Source organism: Plodia interpunctella, chromosome 19 (genome assembly GCF_027563975.2).
Source record: "Plodia interpunctella isolate USDA-ARS_2022_Savannah chromosome 19, ilPloInte3.2, whole genome shotgun sequence".
Lineage (NCBI taxonomy): Eukaryota > Metazoa > Arthropoda > Insecta > Lepidoptera > Pyralidae > Plodia > Plodia interpunctella.
The window spans coordinates 7,230,941-7,256,018 of NC_071312.1; the positions used below are offsets into that span (position 1 = coordinate 7,230,941).

Here is a 25,078-nt window from a genome sequence, read left to right on the forward strand (position 1 = left end):
GGAACAGGTATTTTCATGAAACAAAAGAACTCCGTATTTTTTGTATTACAATAATTGTAGAATAATGTACTTTTGATTTATTAGAAACCTGATACTGTTTTCTTTACTATTTATTTCCTTTTACTATCCCTTACTATACATTCGATTTCAAATGTTGGTTGTAATTAGTCAATCTTAATATCATAAATGCCTTATTATGAGTGAACTGAGTTATACTAGTTACTATTGAACAAGACAACTATTGAATAAGACATAAGCGCTTTGCTGCCGAAAGTTGTCCAAAGTTAAATATTTCTATTAGTTCAACCTGTTAGTTTTTAAACACACACAATTGCATGAATCTCAGCTACTGAAACAGCTCTAAAATATCTGTGAAAATGTAACAGTGACACGCAACATAAAGCTGTTCCGTCTCACCCCTAGCCCCGCCTTCAGCAACAAAATAACAGGTACAGGTACCATTTGAAACTCCGAAGCGTAACGTTGCAGTCCATTCCCGACCTCCAAAGGGTACGCGCGCCGCTACGGCGAAAAAAAAAATTCACATTAAATGACATTTTGAAAGAAAACTGTGATAAATCCCATCATCCAGCTGTAACATCACTGGCTGTATCAGGTAAGAGTTTGAATTTAGAACGGCATATTTTTAATTTTTAAAAATCTAATTTTACGCGTTTTGTCTCGAATAAGTATTTCATTTTGAAAGTATCCGTGATACGGAACAAAATTAATATAAAATCAATTCGTTTAATTATTTACCGCGTTTTTTGGAACAAAGGAATGTAATATGTCTACGTGTTGCGCATGTAATCAACAAGTACCTAAAGCTTTCGATTCGCTCGCAGAGCTTTTGGATAAAATGATTTTGCGTTGAAAGAAACGTGTTCAATATGGCCTTTTGTTACAGTTATTATATTTCACTAACGTTTTACACGTACGTTATCCGTATATGACAAATTCTTTGTTATATATATATATATGTTGGTATATAAAAAAAAATATTTATTTTTACCAGATTACAACAAAATCGAAATTACTCAAATGGAAATTAGATTTAGGATATGATTGGTCAAGTCTGAAAGTTCTTTCGATACGAGAAGCGAATTTTTCCAATTTTGTTTTTCAATTGCGTCACATTTAAAGAATTATATTACGCCAAAGCATGTGAAATTTCTGATTGGACAAGTCTACGAATAATTCTAATCTAACTTGTCGAGCCTATTGTAAAAGCTTGTAAATGGTGTTTTAATTTCAATTTTACGATCAGAGCATATTAGGAAAGCGGAGCCTGGGTTCCGATGCTCAACAGCTAAGGAACAAACCGAGATAACGCTCAGATAAGAGAGAGGAAGAGAGTTATGGGGTAAAACGGTAGCGGGTTAATGTTTGATGGTTGATTAATGGTTGGGTTACTTACTCATACTTATCAATAACCTTTAAAGACAAGTTCAAGTTTATGATATTGAACAATAATTTGTCTTGAAAGGTTACAACCAGCCTTGAAAGGGTTGAAAGGTTACAACTAGCCTTGTACCAATCTATTCTTACATATTATAAAACTCCTCAACCGAGTCTGTCTGCGATAAACTCAAAAACTACTGCACGGACTTTCATGCGGTTTTCACCAATAGATAGTGTGCTTCCTGAAGAAGGTTTAGGTGTATAATTTATTATGTTTTTACTCGAGCGAAGCCGGGACGGGCCACTAGTACATAATAAAACCATAAGTGGGCTATGTTTGTTTGCGCATAACGTATAAACTACTAGTAGGAATTTTATGTAGTTTTCTCAGTTTTAGATTTGGCGGATGTCTAACGTAAAATCTGATATAGGTTTAATCGCGATACGTTGTATAATATGTTATGAGCGGAAGCACACACGAGCGTCGGCAAAAGCTAGTATGTAACAAACCATCCAACTGCGAGTCTTTCTTTTAATTCTTTGCCATTAACTATAAATAAAGAAGTTATGTTTTTTGTATAGGTGCCAACTTTTATAACGCCTATATAAATACGACATCTGTGCAAATTTCAACTATTTAACTATCGCGGTTCATGAGATACAGCGTGGTGACAGACGGACGGACATAAAAACATACCAGCGCTAAACTTTACGGATCATAATATATGAGCCTATTTTACAAGCGACTCGTATTAATTTAACTTAGGAACGGGCATAATAACGTACATATGAATTACTCTTGTCTTATAAAATATATTCCGACCTAATATGAATATATCTGAATTAACTGGTGACGAGGGTTTTCGGTCTAGAAAATTCAGAAGACCGACGGGGATATCAGGAATATTAGCGAGAACTTACATCGAAATATTGTATATATCGAAAAATCTATCTATCTAATAATAAAATTGTTAGCAAAATAAACAGATTTTTTTACGTATGATAGAGGCGTTGTTCATTTTCCGTACTAATTTTGCCGATAGCGATACGATTACTCGGAAAAAAATCGTGATGGCTCCACAGATTATCTCTGTTCCGATTCACTCGCAATCGAACTTTTTTCCAATTGAAAATTTTCCCATTGTGTATTCAAAATAAATTGAATAAAACTGATGAAAGGAACCTCGATCGCGTGGAAATTTGGATTCCTACACGTCGTTGTTTTAGAAACCTACGATACAAGAATCCTTAAGGCAAAGGAGAATATATATTCTTGGAGCTATCTTGTTATTACTTCATCTTTGCTTCTTATCAGGCTGGGTTGTGGTTAAACTCACTCAAACTATAATCTAAATATCGGTTAAATGTGAGTTCCACTCGTGTAGATTATACATTTTTTGGGGTTCCGTACTTAAAATTAAAGAACGGAAGTTGTACAATCACTCGTAAAACTATCTTAAATGTGGAACCTTAAAAAATGTACATCAATAAGGGCTGACGATGCAAAATGCTTTAAATTTTTCGTAAGAACTGCAGAAACGGACACCATCATAGGTTAACAGTTCTTAATGGCAGTCTATATATAAATGGAAAGGTTATACCAAATTGATATGATATTAAAAGCATCAATTTCTCGGAACCCAGTTATTTAAATTAATAGTCGTGAGTGGCCCTATTCATATTTTCTAGTGGGTTGCTATTTCCACGAAATAAATAGTCACTGCCTTGACATTCCAAGTGATGTATAGTTACAAATGACCATACTATCAATCAAATATATAAAAATACTAACTTTTGTGAATTTCTGTCATGCTATAAATACATCGGTTATAAGATTTTTTCAAAGTCTAAAGGTATCTAATTGTAAGTTTCCTTTGTTACGACGATGTCAACCATTGGCTTCGCTCCCGTGGGAATTTTGAGATGAAATATAGCCTATAGCAATCTTTGATCTACCTTTCTAATGGCGAAAGAATTTTTGAAATCGATTCGGTAGTTTCGGAGATTACCCGCCTTAAACATACAAACTTTATTATAATGCTAGATGTTGCCCGGGGCTTCGCTCCCGTGGGATTTTAATATAAAATATAGCCTATAGCAATCTTTGATCTACCTTTCTAGTGGCGAAAGAATTTTTTAAATCTATTCGGTAGTTTCGGAGATTACCCGCCTCAAATATACAAACTCACAAACGCTTACCTCTTTATTGTAATAATATAGATATATGTAATATATAGCTCAACATATAGTATTTATAAAAAAGTGTATCATCTCGCTATTGATCATCCTCCTTCCTTTACGCCAACTTCTCTTCCTTTACGTCTTCTTTTACGCCAACTTTTTCTTATTCTTATCAGTATAGGACATGAGTATAGGTCTATGGTCAGCTGTGTGCAGAAAAGGGCTGATATAATGATGATGACTTACTCTCCTATTATCTATTATCTGTCTCATAGATAAAAGAATATTATGGTCTGTCTCATACTTGTAGCGTGTACATAAACTATTAAATGATTATGAGAACCTTTGCAATTATCCGAGTGTTTGACTTGCATAATTTGAAAGAACGAGAACAGTTCTCTCGCTCTTACAAATTTAAGTTTTTCAACTCTTTAAAATACACATAATATAATTCCACTTGGATTGTGACGTGGTAGACGATAACCTAACCCTGTGTGGAGGTAGCTTTACGTCGAATCGATATAACCTATTTTCTATTCTGGTCTAGACTTAGCAAGTTGATACGAAATTATCCACCGTTATTTTTATAGACGAAAAGTTATCACGAATACAACTTAAAATAGAAGGTATACCTACCTTCTAGCATATCATAGCTTTGCGTTCAAACTGCTGAAGATGGCAATCCTTTTGGATGGTTCAGGAGTAAATATGAGCCATGACATGACGCACATGGGTCCAATAAAGATTAATGGGTTTTTAATTAGCAACTTCCAACGTACGACGGAATAATTATGTGTCTTCCGAAGCACAGAAAATAAAGAAGCGCGTTGCGGCTCCGTTGTTATGAGATTTGACGCATGACCACACTCGTATTGACGACAAATCGTGACTACTACTACTAAATTTTTTGAGTAGTTTACACAAAAATTATAAACAAACACTATAATTTTAAACCATGATAAAACATAGATACAAAAATATTACTCTTTACCTACCGCTAGCAATAAATTTTGATTAGAGACCGGTATAAAAATTGAAGCAAAAAATTCTCCCATCGGTTTCCCTGTCTGAGTAATTTTAATTTAGGAGCCAAGTGTATTGCTAATTCAAAAATATATGATTCAAGTATCGATTGTTTTTAGTTTCATTTTATTGAGTAGTGCCTATAAGTATAAAGTGAATTGGGACGACGTGGGTTTATTTAATTTATGAGAAGACGTGTCTTTCTCCTCATCTCATCATGTCTTGTTTTATTTTATTTTAAATCTTAATTTAGATCTATTGTATAACTTTTATCAGGTTCCTTTACCAGCCATAAAGCAACCGACTGTATCTCAATTATACAAACGAATGTTAATATTAACTTCCTTAAAAATATTCCACCACAAAGCAACTAGTAAACCCTGGTTAGCTAGTAAATATGTATTGTATATATATATAAATAATATTGTAGATATTAAACGGAAAAAACCTCGTGAAAGCTGGAGTTAACCCTCCAACGAACGGTGACATTGAGAAATATATGGGCTCAAAACGCCGGTCGAGAGATTTATAGCTTAGTAATGGTACTATATTAAGCTGGTAGGAACATCTTGTGTTACCAGGTGTTATTGGGTACCTAGACGGGTGTGTTGCCAGGCATAATAAAATAAAAATAACCTTCAATTATCTTGCGTGTAAATTTTGCATATAACGCTTCTGTGTATGTCTGGCATCCGTGGCATCGTAACAATCAAAAGGGTGAACCGATTTTGATTTAGCTTTTCATTTTATTTGAAAAGAGAAATTAATCGAATGTGTTCTTTTTAGAATATTAGATGGTATGGGACAAACTGAAGAAAACTAATTTATTAGTATCTTTATTGGGATTTCGTTTATGGTATAAATATGTAATGATTTTTCTAGAGACCTCAAAAGCCTGACGTCCTGAATGTTCCTATTGAACATCGTAACTCATAATTTATTAAATTATACCTTATTTCATATTTAGTTAATTATAACATTATTTAATTGAGATTTATTGTGACATTTCTCGAATGTTTCTATTAAATTACATAACGTTTTATGACACTATTTTGTCTCAATTGCTGTGCCCGACAAGGCCCACAAAATATACTTTTATTGTACTTTTTATTGTACATCATATCAACTTTGTGGATGCTATAAAATATTGAGTATTGAATATCACGTTCAAATCACACGTACTCAACATAGCGTCGAAGAAAATCAATGTTGTATTGACATTTGACGTCAATTTATGTATGAAAATCGATATGTTACATAGCGGTTGCGTCTGGTATTTTGGTAATTGAATCATCTGTCTTCCAACATGAGCGAGAACACGCTGCACGACGCAAAGCGACGCTGCGGGACTACGGCGTCAACTTTTCCCATGTAAACACAAACTACGTGCACATGTTTTGTTAATTAAACTTTTTTGTTTCAAGTAAAAACATACTTATAAACAAATGGCGATCTTGATGCGAAAATCATTCTTTCCCAGTTAACCATTAGGACAAATAAACATGTGTATCTTTTTAACATAACGACGGTAAATTTTCTCTAATTATTGTTATTTATTTAAAGCTTTATTGCACAAAAAACTTAAGTAAATAGCGTTAAGTCCTTTATTGACTACACATAATAACATAATAGAGAACTTAACGTCATATGGAATTATCTACCATATTGTTAGCATATTTATTATAATTTTCTGCCACGATATAGGCAACACACTGAATAACTAAATAACGTCAATCATAACATTCTGCGGATTACACAAACTACAGTGAGCCTAACAAAAGCCTTGACCGAGCTAACATAAACCCCATAGGATTTACTGGCATTGCGGCTTGAAATGTAGGTACAGAGTATAGAATAGTAGCAGATATTTTAGACTTACCTATTTAAATAAACCTTTATTTAAATAGGTAAGTCCAAAATATCTCATCTCTTCATAATCGTATTTTCCCACACAACAACTTTCTTAGCACTATTATGGAGTGATTGCCTTCTCTGACGATGAAATCTACTATACATGATTCAGTTTGGTATATAAACTCATGTAGCACGACTCGATTTGAACCTGGGACCTTTCGATCCACAGGCGGCTTAACCATTACACCACCACCGTTTCAAACTAAATGTAGCTAGATATTTAAAAATCTATGGAGTGTTTGTAGGTATATTAGTTTTATTAAGGCCGCTAGATACGTCGTGTAAAAGTGCCTGTGAAAGTCTAATCTCTGAATAAATTAATGATTCATTTAGATAGTTGTTGTTATATTTTTAGATGTTTATTTTTTTATTATTTGTTTAAGAAAATGTTTCGGTTTGATAGAAACTTTAAAAACAATTAAATATTCTCAAATTCCCATAGCAAACTATGTTAAAACAAATAAGTCAGACATAACAAGCAGAAGGGTGTCACGCCACTGGGCCAAGGGCAGGGAAACAGGTCAAAATCACATGGTCGATACACAATTATCACTGCTGTCTTACCCGGCGTCCTAGTTGAGTGCGGCATGCAGCACGACATGGTGTGACGCTGTGTATGCATGTGTGTTTCGGCGGTAATATATGCTATAAATACATTCCCATACATTTTTACTGGCTCTTTACGTTGCCATGCTTGTCGTAGGTTAGGATAACAATAATGTGACTGTTTTTACTTTACAAATAACTTCAAAAAACAAAACATTCAATTCAGTTTTTAATTTTCTCAATGAATTGTTTGATAATAATGTATTATGTAATTCTTAGTTTATTAGTAATTTTTCAAGAGTTGATCTATGAAGATCTAGCATCAGAAGTTCTTGATTATGAGTTAAAACTCAAGCTACTTTGGTAACAAAATATCAAAGCGTTACAATCCATTATTTCTATTAAATAAGCGAAGTTCATTCACATCTAAATAATGCAGCACTCTAAGATTCGTATGTCCTCTGAGGCGCGTGGTTTCCTTTATATATCTTAATTTATTTCAGAGAGAAAGTAAATATTTTCTCGTTTTTGTGTCCTAAATCTTCTGGGACATTTCAATTGTATATGTTGTTTTGTCTGTCTGTAATTCTATTCTCTGGATGTCAGCTTTTGAGAATATTGGTAAGAATTACTCTTACCAATATTCTCAAAAGAATTGTAAGTATATATAACTTCGAAATTTCTCCGAAATGGATGAATCCGTTTCAATAAATTGTTTTGAACATTGTTTGCTGAAATAAAATGTATTCTGTTGTTCTATTAAAGAACATTGCTGGAAAGTTTTTCTTGAAAATATGAAGAACATTATCATAATAATAACATTAAGCAAATAAAACGTATGCTAACCAATGTTTCTCGTGAATTTGCGACAGTTTCTTAGTGAATGGCCGTAACTAGTCTTACTGAGTAATCTTACGGTAAATTAAATTAATCAAACTACTGGTTTCTTTTTTCCAAATAGACTTACTATAATTAATTTGTGAAATACCATTATTTTACGATTAAATAAAATAAAAAAATATAAATATACTGTTGGGACAAATCACACAGATTGAGATAGCCCCAAAGTAAGTTCGAGACTTGTGTTATGGGATACTAACTCAACGATACTATATTTTATAACCAATACATATATAAATAAACATCGAAGACCCGGGTCAATCAGAAAAAGATCATTTTCCATCATGACCCGACCGGGGATCGAACTCGGGACCTCTCGGTTCAGTAGCAAGAACTTTACCACTGCGCCACCGAGGTCGTCAATTACTTACTGAAATACGACTATTTGGATTGGTATTTATAAGATATAAGTATTCTAGAGTATTGTTAACAACTATCAGATTTTAAAAAGTAGCACTTTGCCACCGTATGTTAACCTCTAAAACTAAGTTAATGTATGTGACATTAACTTCCATTATGTTAACCATTCCGTTAAGTTAAGTTACGAGCCAAAATCTTGTAAACCATGAGATTTTCTGTGTGAAAATGGAATACCTACAATGTTTTCAGACAGCGTTAGCGCTAACACTATCTCGCCTGTTGCCGTGAGAAATGCGAAGGGGGCTTATTGTGCCGTCCATCACGCGGATACCTCTGTCAGCCAGGGTTGTTGCGATAGGTTTCTCTCTCTCTTTGTCTCTCTTCTAAAATTATTCCCGTTTTCTTCATCAGCTATTGAGCGTCGGAGCTTAGAGTCCGTTTTACAGTTTTTTTTTTACAAAATTAACTAGCCTATGTCACACTACCTTTCTATATCCACGCCAAAAGTGGAAGAAACTATCATGAATAGTATTTGTATTGAATATGTGGATTTTATCTATTATTGCTTTTTAATTTGCTTATTTTTCCTTCTCTCTCTCTCTCTCTCTCTCTCATCGCATGTGACATTCCGAAACCCTGGAATCGCTTAAAATTTTTTTGGAGATTCGAATTTACGACCGGACGCTCACCAGACGTCAACCGTCTTTGGAAATACTGTTCTTGCCTTTCAGCTATCGAGGCTATATCTCTTAGTTACACCCAGGGAGGATATGGTGGTCCTCACGTATTGATTTTCTTACTATATTTTTGCTTTTTTGCGATTTTATATTTTCTCCGAAAGACGTTGCTCCAGTTGGTATGTTTGTTAAAATACGGAAAAATCGAATCGAGACTTAACTACATCGATTTCTGCCCCCGCAAACATTTAATCGCAAATTCCTGTATTGGAAATCGTTGGTCGCTTTCGAAAACGCGATTACATATCCTTAATCTTACTTTCACATTATAAAACAAAGTCCTTTGTCCGTTTGTTTGATGTCCGATAAATTCAAAACTTCACGGATTTACATGCAATTTTCACCAATATATAGTGTGATTCTTAAGGAAGGTTCAGTTGTATACTTTATTATGTTTTTACCCGAGCGGAGCCGGGACGGGCCGCTAGCATTTTATAACAAATATTGCTTGTTTAATTAATACCTATATAGGTATCTATAGAGCTTTTAACAAATATTCCCTAAAACACTGTATATCATGTATCACAAGACATTTTCACGTCATCCACATCACGTTATTGTGTTACCTACGCCCACCAATATTACATTATTCATTAGTATACTACCACAATGTTAGACAAGGCCTCCCTAATATTATTATATGCCTAGTAGCTCTGATAAATGTTATGTCGGCATATTGCGTAAAAGAAAATAGAAGCTTATTTTGTCTCACATACAATATACTGTACGTACTGACATATATATATGTGAAACAATATAAGCCTCAATATTCTTCTACGCAGCACACGAAGCTAACCTAATTCATTCCAAAATCGCCACTATTTCCACGGCGTAATGATCCATGCAAAGTAACTTGAGATGCGGTCGAGTGTATCTACATATTGCGTATTACGTGATACCAACGCACTATGATATCTTGAAGTATGTATCTCATCTATATACTTAAGTGGCTTTTACCAACGGTTTCGGCTGCGTGAGTCCTAATCCTTACATGTTATAAAACAAAGGCCTTTGCCACGTTTGTCTGTCTGCTCCTCAAATCAAATTGCGCGCCGCCTGCGTTTAGACAAAATGGCGTACCTACTTTGTTTTACGTTTTTCTGCGCAGGTTGAAGTCTGGACTGAACGGAACCTAAGGATTAGCTAACTATTTTTTTGTTTCTTGCAGTGTGTAACTTTTTCACATAACTGGCCCTAATTTTCCGAATAAAAAATATATCGTTCACCCACCTCTCTGCTGTACGAGCTGACGTTGCACATCACAAAAAATGCGAATCAAGGCTATTTTACTTTATTTTATGCGCAATAAAATGGCGTTATGAAGTATTATACTAATTCATAATGGAATTTTATGCTATTGTAAAATGATGTTGAATTTAAATCGCCTCTTACCACGCGATATGTTTATTACTATCGACTTAAAATGTCCTTGATTACTTGCATGTAGATATCATGGATATCAGTGTCAAAGTTATCAAATAAATGTAACTTTTATAACATGAAAAGCAAATAATGAAAATATTTTCAGCGGGATTTTGGCTTCTAGATGGCTAGAGGGCATAGTCGAGCGCTAAACATTTTTTTTTTTATTGTCATTGATCAGTCAGTCTTGGAACTATGCAAACAAATCGTAACCCTTATTGATAGCTACTAATAAACGGATTTAATATTATTTTTACAGTCTGAAGGACAGGGAAGTTAACGGATTTTTGACGAATATTTTTTTTTCCAAATAGAGTAGTATAGATTGGTTGATAAACACCCAGTATAGCCAGCCAACAGGAGACAACGCCTTGTTTAATTTATTCATTTTCTTGACATAAGTGCATGTGTAAGTTCTAGTGCAATTCATTGATCAAGTATGAAATCCTCTAGGGACCAACACTGTTTGAATGAGTTTCTTTCGGCATTTCTTCTCAGCAGTGTCGTTCCGAAATGCTAGTAGTTTGTAGCTTTGTAAACATCATTTAATTTAGAATATGACTTGAAAAAGTGCCTGTGAAGGCCTAATTTCTGAATAAATGATTTGATTTTGATTCTAATAAGTATAGTACATTATTTATTTTTATTTCGATAAATGAATTTTCTCATTAATTAATTATTTCGTAAAAATTAATTCGTTAAAGCGAATCGCGGTGGAAATCTACAAAAACATAAACGTCCGAAAGTCCACATCTCATGAACGTATGTGAGGACGTATGTGTTTATATTTGTTACTCTTTCACGCAAAATCTAGGGTACTTTTTATCCTGAAATTCCCACAGGAACGAATCCACGGAGCGCAGCTAGTTGGTTACATAAATACATAATACCTACCTTAAAAATATAACCTACCGAAAAAGATAAAACACTTCCATAATATTATTACTATCCGAAAAGATTGGGCATATTAAATTATATCCAGTGTAGGGTGTAAGGGACACTCTTTGTAAATGTGTACCGCTTTGTACGTCTGGACGTTTTTATCTCGTAAAGTGATACCTTTCGAGTAACAAAAGAAAAGGTTGTTAGTCGGCACACAATTAGTTCATTCTAAGAGCTTTGGGTAACTACCACGACACATAAAATACTAAGCACGGTATTGCGTCCACACGTTCCCTCTTTTTTTTACACGATATGAAAGAAAAGAATGGACGATAGCAACGTGCTACGTGTGTGTATGTTTTTTGTTATGCGAAACCTTAGATTTTGGTGTAAAGACTTTATATGTAGCATGTATAGATTTTGAGATTAAGGTGGACCCTCAGACTACACTGTAAGGGCTGAGGGCCGCTCTTACGAGTAAAATATCGTAACTCGCTTGTTTGGCTTTCACAAAATCTAATTCCAACTTCACAATTCTTTTGGTATGTTCACTAAATCCCAAGCATATTTTAATAGAATTTCAAGAAGTGAGCCATTTAGGTATTGAAATTAAAATGGGCAGATAACATACATACTTACATTCGCACGTCTTTTGAAAAAAAACAATTTTGTTGCTTCACGTTTTGGGAAAGTATAGTATAGCTATGACCGAGGTAATATCATGAAATGTGTTACGTGGAATATTTTATTTCAACTCACATTTTCATAGCACCACTTCTGTATAGCTAACCAATCTGCATTGGGCCGGCGTGGTGGGTCATGGCCCATCCTACATTAAGGAAGGCTGATAGTGGAGACCCGTTATCACATCCGCTATTCCCATTCCCGGAAGAATATCTTAATGTGCGGGAAATATCAATTCCCGTCCCAGTGCCGTTTCATTTATATCTAGGGATGTTACTATTCCCGTTCTCTATAACTGGGAATGGTTCCGGCAAAGTTTGCACGGGAAACTAATGCTTTAATGATTTTCTATGCCTCAATACTTTATTCTTCGTTCCCAGAAGCGACACGTTACCAGCTCTGAAGGATATCTTTCGGGAAAGGGAATGGGAAATTTGGGAATGGCGCATCACTAATGTTACCTACACATTTCAGGTGGATGTCTTGATTGGTTAGATTCATTAGCTTCTCTTGATCGGTGACCGTAAACTGTGGCTATGTCTAACAATGTTGACTCAAAGCCAAATCTATATGCCTCAAGACTCTAGTCTAAGCTACCTATATACCTATATAGGTAGCTTTAGAGTCTAGATACTATGATAATGTGAACACGTATTGTATATATTTACTTGTCTATGTAAAGCGCTGGTTACTGGTACTGGCTGGTAAATATCTATGTAAAACTTGCTCGAGAAATTGAAATTTTAATGTTGGCCCCTCGTCATATTGATATGTTTAAGCCTACTTAGTAATTAGCCTACAGTTGTCACCAATTTCTAAATATAATAGAACTAACTGTTCTAGTTAAGGCAGAAATAATTGAGTGTTTTTCATACTGAAACTTTGTACAACAGTTTAGGGGTTGAATTTTTAAAAACAAAGTAGCCTATGTTTATTCTCGTGTTTCTAAATATACATTTCAAACATCATTAAAATTGTGTCCACCCTGAAAGTGTGACAGGCAGACATTCGAATTTATAATATTACAAAACTTAAAAACTTCACATTGCCTTTTTTACCCTGGATACGTATCTTTTAGGCATTTAGCACTTAAAAACTAGGCTAAAAATATATTTTTTAAACCTAGTTATAACTAGGTTTTAAGTCAACTCTAATAAAACACTCCTTTTTAATTCAGGAAGCGGTGGTGGCATAATGTTTAAGACGCCCCCCTGTGGATTGAAAGGTCCCAGGTTCGAATCCTACTCGTGCCACTCGTGAGTTTGTATACCAATCTGACTCATGTACAGGTAGTTTTCATCGACTACTACTTGCTTCCGAAAACTTGTAAAAGAAAAACATCGTGAGGAAACCTGCACACTGGTTGATTATTAACTTGTGTGTGAAATGGAGAAGGCAATGGCAAACCACTCCATTACTAATGCCAACAAAGTTGCTGTGCCACCACGACCCTCAGCCATGAGGAATACGACTATGAAGATTTAATTCAGTCATGTAGAAATAATCAGATTTACAAACACGTGCAAGGGAAGACTAAAGATGTGGAGAGAATCCCCGGAGACATAAATCCCAACCGCTTATTCGTAACAGAAATAAGTTTATTTTAAACTTTATCCGCGACCTTTCGTGGTTTCCACGGGCCCGGAGTTTTAACGAGTTTCATTTTGAGGGGAAATATTCCGGACCGAATATAGATTTTTACATAAAGCCCATTACGTAAAACAATCGCAATAGAAATATTACCGGAAAACAAAACAGTCGAACAATTATTCAGTCTAGTTCTAGATAAAATAAAATTTATGGAGCCGACGGCCAACGTTCAGTTATGAATTGAATTCTTATATTTTAAAAAATGTGTGTTATATATTTCTGTCTGTGCTTCTTATATGTGTCATATAAACCGACATTATAAAATAGAGGAGTTTTAATAGAGGAATTGTGAGGGAGACTTCATAGTACTTCAACCTTCCAAAATAGAGAAATTGTAATATATATATATATGTATGATCTAGATAAAATTATTATATAAATAGTCTATGTTATGAAGCTGTGAACCACTTATTTACATCTCAACAAAATATAATTTTTGGTCAACTGGAAAATGCTGCTAAGATGTTCAAAATATTGAAAAAGACACCACAGTTGGTAATTTTGGGTTAGTATTAACTTATTCCACATTTGTGATTTAGTAATGACTAAAAAATATAGTTTAGTGAAAAACTGATTTCCCATAGAAATAGAAAAAGCCAATTTTAATAGTAAAAAACTGAATAAATTGCATATCTAGGCATTGTTATATAAATATATATATTTATATAACAATGCCTATATATATTATAACAAGCCCCTGGCTCATTATACGAACATGTATAGTTGTTTGGAAGTTATAAAAATACTAGATGTTGCCCGGGGCTTCGCTCCCGTGGGGATTTTGAGATAAAATGTGAAGTTTTGAGATAGAAGAAGAAGAGAAGAAATTTTGAGATAAGAAGTGAAGGAATTTATGAAATCGGTTCGGTAGTTTCGGAGATTACTCGCTAAAACTTAACGAAAATCGGTTCATATACGTTTGGGAGCTACGATGCCACAGACAGATACACATACAGACACATTACACTTATAATAACCCTCTTTTAGCGTTGGGGGTTAAATTTTTTGTTACAACATTATGGACAAGCGTCTGAAATAAAAGTTATTAATATTAAAGACAAAATAAAATGCTTTTTAAGTTTTATTACGCCATTGTCATTACACTACCCCTCGCCATACAAATAGTATATTAAACCAACGTTTCGGTTATTCTGGGAATTCATTGGCAATAGTTCTATTTCAATATTAATTTACTAAAATATTCACAATATCAAAGGTTATCGATATCCGAAACTTTAGTACTACCTCTTTGTCTGAACATTGAATTTCGACCCTATCGCGTTCCGGGAATTAATTGAAAGGCTTACAATGTGACCCGTTCCAATTAACTATTATTTACATGGCAAATATTTTAACTTTGCTCTCAGTTGCCAAGGTCTTTGTGTAAAGATCTTTATACCGGCTATACACAGTTCGCCAAGTTTGGGTTTCTACGTACATTGCTGGTTTTTCATTATGGTTAATGAAAACTCTCATAGAAACTGTGCATTAACGTACATTGCACATTCGCGTCGACATCGGAGTTTGGCGATAGCGTGCAGCCGACATTATGTATGAGCGAGTTCTCAACAAAGACCACCCACTGACTGACTGAAATTATTTAGTTTACATATATATGTAAATAAGGCAAAAAGTACAATTCTTTTTCAGTTTTATATTCCCTCTCCCACGCAAAACGTAAAAGGTTCTTTGGCAAGGCCATGACAATATTTGCTCGACATAAAAAAAAGTGTTTGCGCTCATTTAGTCAACATCTTGTTCAGTAACCTTTACTTCGAAACTTCATTAAATAATCATGAGTCTTCTTTTACTAGGAATTATAAACAGTTATGTTTATAATTCCGTGTATTATATTACGTTCCAGTAATAAAGGGTTTTATGACAATAAGACCCCAAAGGTCAATGTCCGCTCGATATTGCTGCATTAGTATACGTTTGCGTGATTGTTCGCTATTGGTTGGTTATCTTCATCATAAAAACACTTTACGCAGTAGAGTACGCAGTTAATAATGTTGAGCTGGTGTTAATGCTAACAAATTACTTTTGTATATTTTTTACTAGATTTTCTGCAAGTTACCCTATGTAATTCTCTGTAGCCCTTATGTGTAATTAGGTACATGCGAAATTTCAAGAAGATTAGACGAGTGCTTAGATATGAGGAGAGTTGACCAGATATAGAAACTCACTTTGGCATTTAGCTTAATTTGGCTGGGGTGTATATTTAATAACAATTTGTAACCTTTGATACTAAACTGTAATTAGAATACTGTAATTATCAGTAGCTCTGTCTAAAGTCTATTTCAAATACTTACTATCTATTATTAAATAATACATTTGATTAATAATTGCTATCATTCATATTTATATATATTCATATCATATGTCGCTATATAACGATTAAAAAGGTGATTCTTGTTTTTGTTACAAAAGCCATGGAGAAGCATAATGTGAAAACACTTCAATACGTCTAAAAACTGATCAGCCGTCGTTTTACCCATCAAAAATATATCTTACCGTGAACGACATAAAGTTAAATTTTATTTTTATTTTTAGACACGACAGTAAAGTTGTATCAATTTACTTGATGTAATGGTGCGCTGAAATGTTATTTATATATTTATTTTTCATTAAACGGAGTGGTTTACGAACTGTCAGTGAATGCGGAATGGCGATGTCCTTTTGCGATAACGACTTATTGGGTCTTAGAATGCAAAAAATATTTTTAAGGACCTAAGGGAATTGTTGGTATTACATGCACACATAATACCTATACATTACAGTTTAAAATCTTATTGAATTGTGATCAATTTATTTCACGATATATTCATCTTGTGTCACAAATCAAATTTCTCTCTCTCACACATCTGAGCGTTTTCCTGGTTTCTTTCTCGTCCATTGAGCGTCGGAGCCCAGGGTCCGTTTTCCAGCTTTTTCGTGTCCACTTCGCTCGGTCGTCGGCATCCCTACTTGTCAGATTATGGTCACGCATGTCATCATCGACGACGTCAAGCCAACACTTCTTGGGTTTACCAATTCTGCCAGGCTTCGTACTGCAATTAAACAAAACAACTAAACTCTTATCATCATATTATCGTTGTTAAGTTACATACGGAAATTGAAAATAATCTCCTCATGGTCTAGTTATAAACTAGATACAGTGTTAAAATTTTTCTCTCATTATCAAGCCAGATTTGACTTGTAAAGCTAAATCCAGCTGTGCTTTTCCGAAGAGCTTTCAGTTGCCAGTTCTATTTAACGGAACCTATTTTTATTGCAGCGTATTTCCGGAGCTTTTAGGCATTGACGTTCTACAAAGCTATTTGTAGCTCATGCTTTTATCACACAATCGGGATTCTGAAGCTTTTGTTTAAAACAATCTGTGCTTTTAGTGATAGCTTATAGATTCATTAATTCTTGAGACTCTCTCTAGACCATTCCATATCCTCCTGAAGATATTGTCATCGACAAGGATATCAGGGATAAGGAGTCTTGCACTTAAGCAACATTATAATTCCATCTTTGGGAACTATAACTTCACTTGTCTCATTTCCTTTTTGGATTGACTCAAAAATGCTGTCAAATCATCAAAATTTGAAGTTTCGATTTTTGATCAGGGATCAAACTTCAATAGACCACAGCCGCGAATACTACGATAAACGCATTCTGATAAGAAAGAGTGAGAAATTGAACCTTTTTTATTATTTAGTGTTCAAATACCTGAATGATAATACTACAGCCTTCTGGGCTTCTGCGGGCCACCGACCTGCGAGACATTTTTTATTTATAATTTTAAATTTATTTTATTTTTAGTATAAGTTTCATTTTATTAGTTTTAATGTCTTTTAATCAGTAGTTATTAGTTTACCTTACTATATACCTACAAAACATTTCGACGATAATTAGGGAAATATAATTTGTTAACGAAAGAACCTTAAAATAAAATTCAGTGAATATTCAGTCTGTGAATTAATATAAAATAATATTTGCGAAATCAAATGGCAAATAGAACAGCCAATTAAAAAGGGAAGATTTTTAATTATTCTGTCCTGTGAGCTGGATGATAAATTTGTTCAGTAAAAAAATATGTCAATTTATAATGGGATGATATACGTTGATATTTTGATGCTCAAAATATTCTTACACTAGCTGTATCTTACAGTTTTGTTTGGTCTTGAAACATTTTCGTTAGTTTTTTTTTCTTGGAAAATTATAACATATAACTTAAATTTGATTATAACTAAATGTAAATTTTAATTTATTTGTTTCATTTTTCCAAATGTCCCAATTTCGAATTCTACTCATGCCACATGAGTTTTTTTTTTTACCAAAATGACTCATATATAATGTACGCATAGTAGTTTTAAGGACGTTGGTCCTTGATTCTAGTGAAGGAAAACATCGTGAGGAAACCTGCACACTGGTTGACAGTTTAAGTTCACTAGTGATGCGACTTGTCACATTTACGACGGTATTTCATGTTAATATATTTTTTAATCTACGTTCATGCTTTTTTTTATTATTATTATTATTTTCCAATAGGAATGGCTATTAAACAGTGTTCGACCAGTATGTGTCCACGTCAATTCGAGTCTTTCTTAATGTAAAATTTGAACATGTGGGAATTGGGACATGACAATATTTTATGTTACTTATATTCTAATACTGCAAAGTACGTAACAATTCCCACTGGATTATGCTTTCACGATAAATAAACTCATGGCATAAAAGGTTTTCAACAAAACTACAGTAAAATCCCGTCGTTTCAAAGCTGTCCCGTGCAGGGAAATGAGAAAAGTTGCTCAACTCTGTTCTCACTTGTTGAACGAATTTGACAAACAAATAATATATTTTAGACTAGCTTTTGCCCGCGGCTTCGCCTGCGTGATTTTCATAGTAAAGTCTCGGTCATTCTTTAAGAAAAATTATAAAGAGTATGTTTACCAAATTTCAGCTTTTTATTTTGAAATTTTTATTAAGTTCCATTCAATCTTTCACCCCCCTTTTCAAAGAGGTTGAGGGTTAATTTTCAGAAAAATCTGAAACACTTTTCATTAATTTGTTGTAAACAACAGTGGCGCCCTCTAAATCACTCACGTTAAATATTCACGTCATTTCTCATACTGGTGTATTTCGTACTGGCCCGCAACTTCGCCCCCGTTTATTTCGTGCTTATTTATTTCTCATAAAATATTATTGTCAATATCACGTGTTCTAAGAAACGTATCGCGATGAAACCTATACCAGATTTTAAGTTAGACCATATGCTATATAACTATGAAAACCACATCCAATTCCATGCAGTAGTATTTGCGTGATGCTCGAACAAATATACATAGACAGAAATTTAAAAAATAATCTTATGTCTTAATAAGTCACATAAAGACCCCTCATAATTATTATGTATATATATAGCTCACTTTATATATAGATACTTAGTTAACTATCTTCTCTTGACCTAACTTTAATAACACTTTATCTTTCCAGGTAAGCCGAGTTCAGCGCCGGAGTTAAATTAACTGCCTTCTATAATCCCCGGTTCAGTAATAAAAGTTCGAAAAATCCAAGGTATAAGCTTATTAATCGGCAAAATGTGGTTTAACTGTTCGGTTATCTGGTACGATATGTTCCGGATCTTTTATTTTTCATAGAAAGCTATTTATTTAATTTTATATTACTTTGAGAGGTGAAATTTAAGTTTATGTTCGATTATTGTCTATCTAAAGTTATATTCATGAAATCATTTCCAGTTTTTCTTTAGTCGTTAAGTGAATCGAAGGGATCCAGGTTCGAATGCTACTCATGTCACATGAGTTTGTCTGTTTGTGCGTCTGGTCTGAATCATATATTTTTATTCAGCACCACTTGCTTCCGGTGAAGGAAAGCATGAGCCTCCACTTTAGTCGAAATTGTAAAAAATTGTGAGTAAAATGGAGAATGAATAGTTACTACAAGCCGGCTTTTTACGTTGTTTTACTCCACGAAGCGGTGGTGGAGTAATGTTTAAGGCCTGTGAATTGAAAGGTCCCAGGTTCGAATCCTACTCGTGCCACATGAGATAGATGATATACTGTTAAAATGTTATTCATTTGTAAAGTTAAAGTTTATATATAATATATTCGAAACGAACTGACTCTGAGAATAATTTGTGAGAATAGTTTCTGAGATTCTAAATCACTGCAGTGATTTAGAATGCCCAATATTATACTACTGACCACTACATGCTTCCGGTGAAGGAAAACATCGTGAGGAAACCTGCACACTCGTTGATTATTATTAACTTGTGTGTGAAATGGAGAAGGCAATGGCAAACCACTCCATTAATAATGCCAAGAAAGTTCTTGTGTGTATTTCATTCTACGTAATGACCACGACCCTCAGCCATGAGGAATACGACTATGAAGAAGAAGATACTACACTTTAACAGACTGGTAACATGAAAATATACTTTTATAATACTCACAAATTCCTTCTCTCTAGTCATGTGACTAATGCATCATTTTATCACCTGATAAAGTCATCTGCCTACCACCATCTGAAACGGGCGTAATAATATGAACGTATGTATGGAATTAAGTCATAAATATATTATATCATAGCAACACACTGATATACACAACGGAAGTTCGTTTCACGAATTGTCCCCAATTTGAGGAAAAATATTAGATTCCTGTGAATGACACAGAAAATCACAATCGAAAATGTTGAATTGATCGATCGAACTTGTCAATGAAATGCAAGATGGACTTCAATTGCGTTTCAATCGCGTAAATACCTCTAGAATAATCATGAAGCCCGTAATTCCAACAATCACTCTTATTTCCCGTACTACATACATACATACATAATTTTGACTTTATGGAAAAAGTGTTGGGTCTTTGAGGGTCGCCATTTTGCGGTCCTAGAGCACCCTGCCTTGTTCTCCCCCAATACCAGCCTGGCAACACCTCAGTAATAAACTTAGATTCAAAGCGCACATCTCCACACGGAGACAAAGCATTCGTTAATTATTCAAAGAGGACAAGGAAATATGACTTGGCGCAACATTTGTGTTAACAACAGCGTAGCAAACAACCTTAAAGGATTGCCGGCTTCTGTATAAATAGGCCTACATAATTACAATATTACGAATACGATATGATATTATTTTGTGCAAAAGCACACACATTTACTGAGATTTAATTTAAAAGGAAAATGCCTTTTGTTTGTAGTCTTGGTAAAAAGTGCCTGTGAAGGTCTAATTTCTGAATAAATAATTTTGATTTTGTCATTCTTATTTATGGTTACATTGCGACTGTAACGCCTCGAAGCCCAGGGACCGCTAATAATATATTGTGATTTTACGACCTATGCTATCTGACTTGTCTGTCCGATGTCAACCCTCTTTAAAAATGCTGTAGTTACCTATCTTTATATACCTTTCTCGAAATCCACGGGAGAATATGGAGTGATCAGGCCAAAGTGTATCGTTGATCCTGGGAAATTTGCTTATATTAGCTAAATTTACACAAGTTCTGACCATTTATTTCCCACAAAACGGCATTAACGAACAATATAGGCAATCAAGACAACAACTAATGGGATTAATCAAGCAAATTATTCATAAACTCAGACCGAACTTAACAAATCAATGGCTCATCTCGTATTCTAGGCAAACCTAGTTCCAGTTTAGGGTCCCGTTCATTAGTGTTTCTGCACCCAGCCTACAAATGACAAACTATCTGTGAAAGCGGCGCGGCGGTAAATCAGCCAAGTTTCTCATATTACTACCCGGCGATGAGTCATTTAAAGTACTTCCTTTCCTTCGAGACGCTTTTCTGTTTTGTTGCTAAAAGAAAATATAACGATGTTGTTTTTCTGAAGCAATAAAAAATAATCTTAAATAACTTAATTTTACTGTCTTTAAAATAATTGTGTTTATGTGTACTTTTATATGTAACGTTCAAGATTGTAAAGGTTTAATTTGAATGCAGGTATTTTCACGGAGTCAATGTCATTATTGTATATTATTTCTCGATTTTCGATATTTTATCGACCGATTTTCACATTTGAGAGTACTCTGTACATAATCTAAGCAGGATGATTAGGCGCTTTTGATTTTTTTTTGGTTCAGCGGTTATAATTTAATCTTCTCATATAGCTGTTTTAACAAAGTTAACCCATTTACATAATATAAAGTCTTATACATTTTCAAACATTATTCACGTACAGTACAATTTTTATCGTTATATTTTTCGTATAATTTACAAACAATACCAACCAAATTGAGCTCTTGAAATATTTTAAATTTACCTTGTTTCGAAAGTATAATACACTTGTCTAATTCAGTTCATTAGGTAATCGAAAAAAGCCTCGATTATACTATAACTTGGCCCACTTTTCACATTCATTTTCGCAATGCTTTTATTGGACACAAAGTAAATGTTTCGGTTGAATGGTGAATCAACACTAGAGACACGAGATTCATTAGTAACGTATATTGTGTGAACTAGCCGACAGACTATAATTAAGTCCATCGGGGTTGGTACAGTCAACAGCACATCAAGTTACCGTGTATGAACTTCTACAGCGCAGTAATAGCGGCGAGTTTGCAATGAATTTGGGTGGGTTGATATGCTGTTGACTGCACGTCAATGCTTTCAAATTGACCTTGTTTATGTAATTGCTGATAAAACCTACTGACGTGTACAAATTGTGTGGAACTGTGATGTACAAAACTGATCATATAGGTCAAACAATAAATGTACTGTTTGTTAAAACTGATTAAATTTAAAAAAGATATCTGTCTATATCTGTTAAAGAGTCTGTGTCAGTAAATTATATAATTAAGTACCTAAAATAGGATCAATTTAACAGGTCACATTTGACACTTCGTCCAAATTCATAAATGTAACCTTGTGACGGAGGGCATACAATATTTAATTGTTACAAAATCAGATCTACAAAAAAATCAAAGATGAGAGGTTTATCCAAAATCTTTGAAATTAATAATACTAACAAAAGAAGACATTTTTTGACAATTCGAACTATAGGCTGACAGATGTCAAATGTGACTTATTAAATTGGTCCTACTTTAGTAACTTATATCTGTTAACATAACAAAAATAGTAATTAAAACGGATGCTTAAAGATGGAGACATAGAAACAGCATCATCATAAAATTTTATGATTTCTATTTCAATTGAAATAGAAATATTCATGAACTCTTTATTGCACCATTCACAAAGAAGTCATAAATTAAATTAACATATTCAAACATAATTACCGTAAAGGCGAACTTATCGCTAATGAAATTTCTTCCAGCTAACCTTTGGGTGGAACAAATACAATGACTCTGAGATGTGAAACTAATATAATTTGACAAATCTTATATAAATTCATAAAGATTAGGTATAAAAACTTTCTGTAGACTTGCTTTTTTATGTCCCTTACGACGGAACGGCCGAAAACTATAAATAGCATTGTGAAAAAGGTCTAGTAAGGGTATTGTGCCAGCTGCCGGTTCCCAGATCCTAAATGTAATTTAAAGGGGAAAACTCAATAAAATGACTCTTGAATTCCTTATAGTAGTTTTCACCAGTCAACTCTGACGTTAACTTTAACCTGCACGGATAAAGGGAAAGTACGACATTTTGTCTAAACGTCAGCGGCATTTATACTGTGTCTGAAAATGAAACAAATTTGAAAGATTGGTGCAAGTGTCTTCCATATTAGTATTTTTATCCTTACATATTATATAATAAAACAAAGTCCTTTGCCGCGTCTGTCTGTCTGTCTGTTCGCAATAAACTCAAAAAGTACTGAACGGATTTTCGTGCGGTCGGTCATTCCTGAGGACGGTTTAGGTGCATGATTTATTACGTTTTAACCCGAGCGAAGCCGGGGCGGGCCGCTAGTCTGTTATAAATCCTTTAACGTTTAAAAATTCATACTATATTGCTTCGTATTGCAAAATTAAATTAGATGGAATACAAACCTTTTGAAATCCGATTAAATGGGTCTGTTAGGAATATGTCGAGAATTTTGATGTTCTAAATCAAAGCGTTGTTTAAGAGCTCTGTTGGTATTAAATAAGCTTTAGTTACGAATTTTGGAAATAAAATTGAATTCCAAAATGTAGTATCCTGACTCAAGGTTAACACCTATAGATAACTATCTAATGAGTGCACAGGTATCGCTAATACAATTTCTTCCCGCCAACCATTGGGTGAATTTTAATTTTGGAATTAAGTGCTTCACAATCAAAAGTATAAATCGATTGTAACTTAATATGTCTTTGCGATATACATAATGCTATGCTTTCTGACTTATTTTTCCTCACATTTTAATTATCTTTTTTACCTAAGTACTAAAGTGAATTAATCCGGACATGTATCCTAGAATGACTAAACGACCCATCTCTCATTTTTCTCACTGTCAATTCTTCACTACATAGTACAAAACAAACTCGCTGTGTGTCCCTATGTATGATTAGATCTTTAAAACTACGCAACGGATTTTTATGACACAAATTGCCGACAAAACTATATATAAACGCAATTTACCCCTAATCGGGTGGCACTTTTTTTGCAGAATGCCTTTTAACAAACGTAGCTTCAAAATAGCGGACTTAAAATGAAAAATTGAACACGTGCCTTAAAATATCAGCTCATTTTTCCATAGAGCCGTGAAGAAGAAATCGTTTTGTAACAGGAACGCTCGCTAAAAACTACAAAGGGAACCCTAATCGCTTGTTTATCGAGATTGAGCATTTTTCTTCTAGAATCATCTACATTGTTATCCCTTTTTGCTCCTTTTAGAATAGTTTGGTGCCTTTGTAACTTTTTTGCATAGTTGCCAGCGTTTTCTTGCCGTCCTATTTGATTTAATTTCCAATATATAGAATCTTACTATACACGGGATGGCTTTTTTAAATACCGACAGCAGATTCGAATGGGAATTTTTTTTGTTGTTATATGAATAGTGAAATAGTGCAGATATCTAAAATATTGTTTAGAAAAAATTACACTTACTTTGACGACTAACGCCATCTATTGGCAAGTAGCCGCGTTCACAGTAAAGAATCTATACGTGCTAAAGAAATCCAATATTAATATGCTCCGTAATAATTTTCGCATTTTTATAATCTACTTATGCCAATTTGTTCTCCATTGATCCCAAAAAGAAGTGAAAAAACAAAGGCACATTTTGTGAATGATTGAGTTTTATTGATGGGAATGAATGAGATAGCTATCGTACAAAATATTTTATATAACATTATATGATTCCGCTTTATTTGAATTTAATGCTCTTATTAATAAATATGCTTATTGCGACATTAAAGAATACATATTTAAGTACATTCCGGCCTACATTTTGTTCGTTCGATAGCACAAAAATAA

General features: G+C 33.9%; 1 protein-coding gene across 1 annotated transcript in view; it reads left to right on the forward strand.

Annotated features, from left to right (window-relative positions):
- The first annotated feature begins 471 nt into the window (after window positions 1-471).
- The window catches only part of LOC128678198 (uncharacterized protein), a 64,435-nt gene continuing 39,828 nt past the window's right edge, over window positions 472-25,078 (forward strand). The window contains exon 1 of the mRNA XM_053759583.2: window positions 472-616. The gene's annotated coding sequence lies outside the window, so the exon portion shown is untranslated. The remainder of the gene's footprint in view (window positions 617-25,078) is intronic.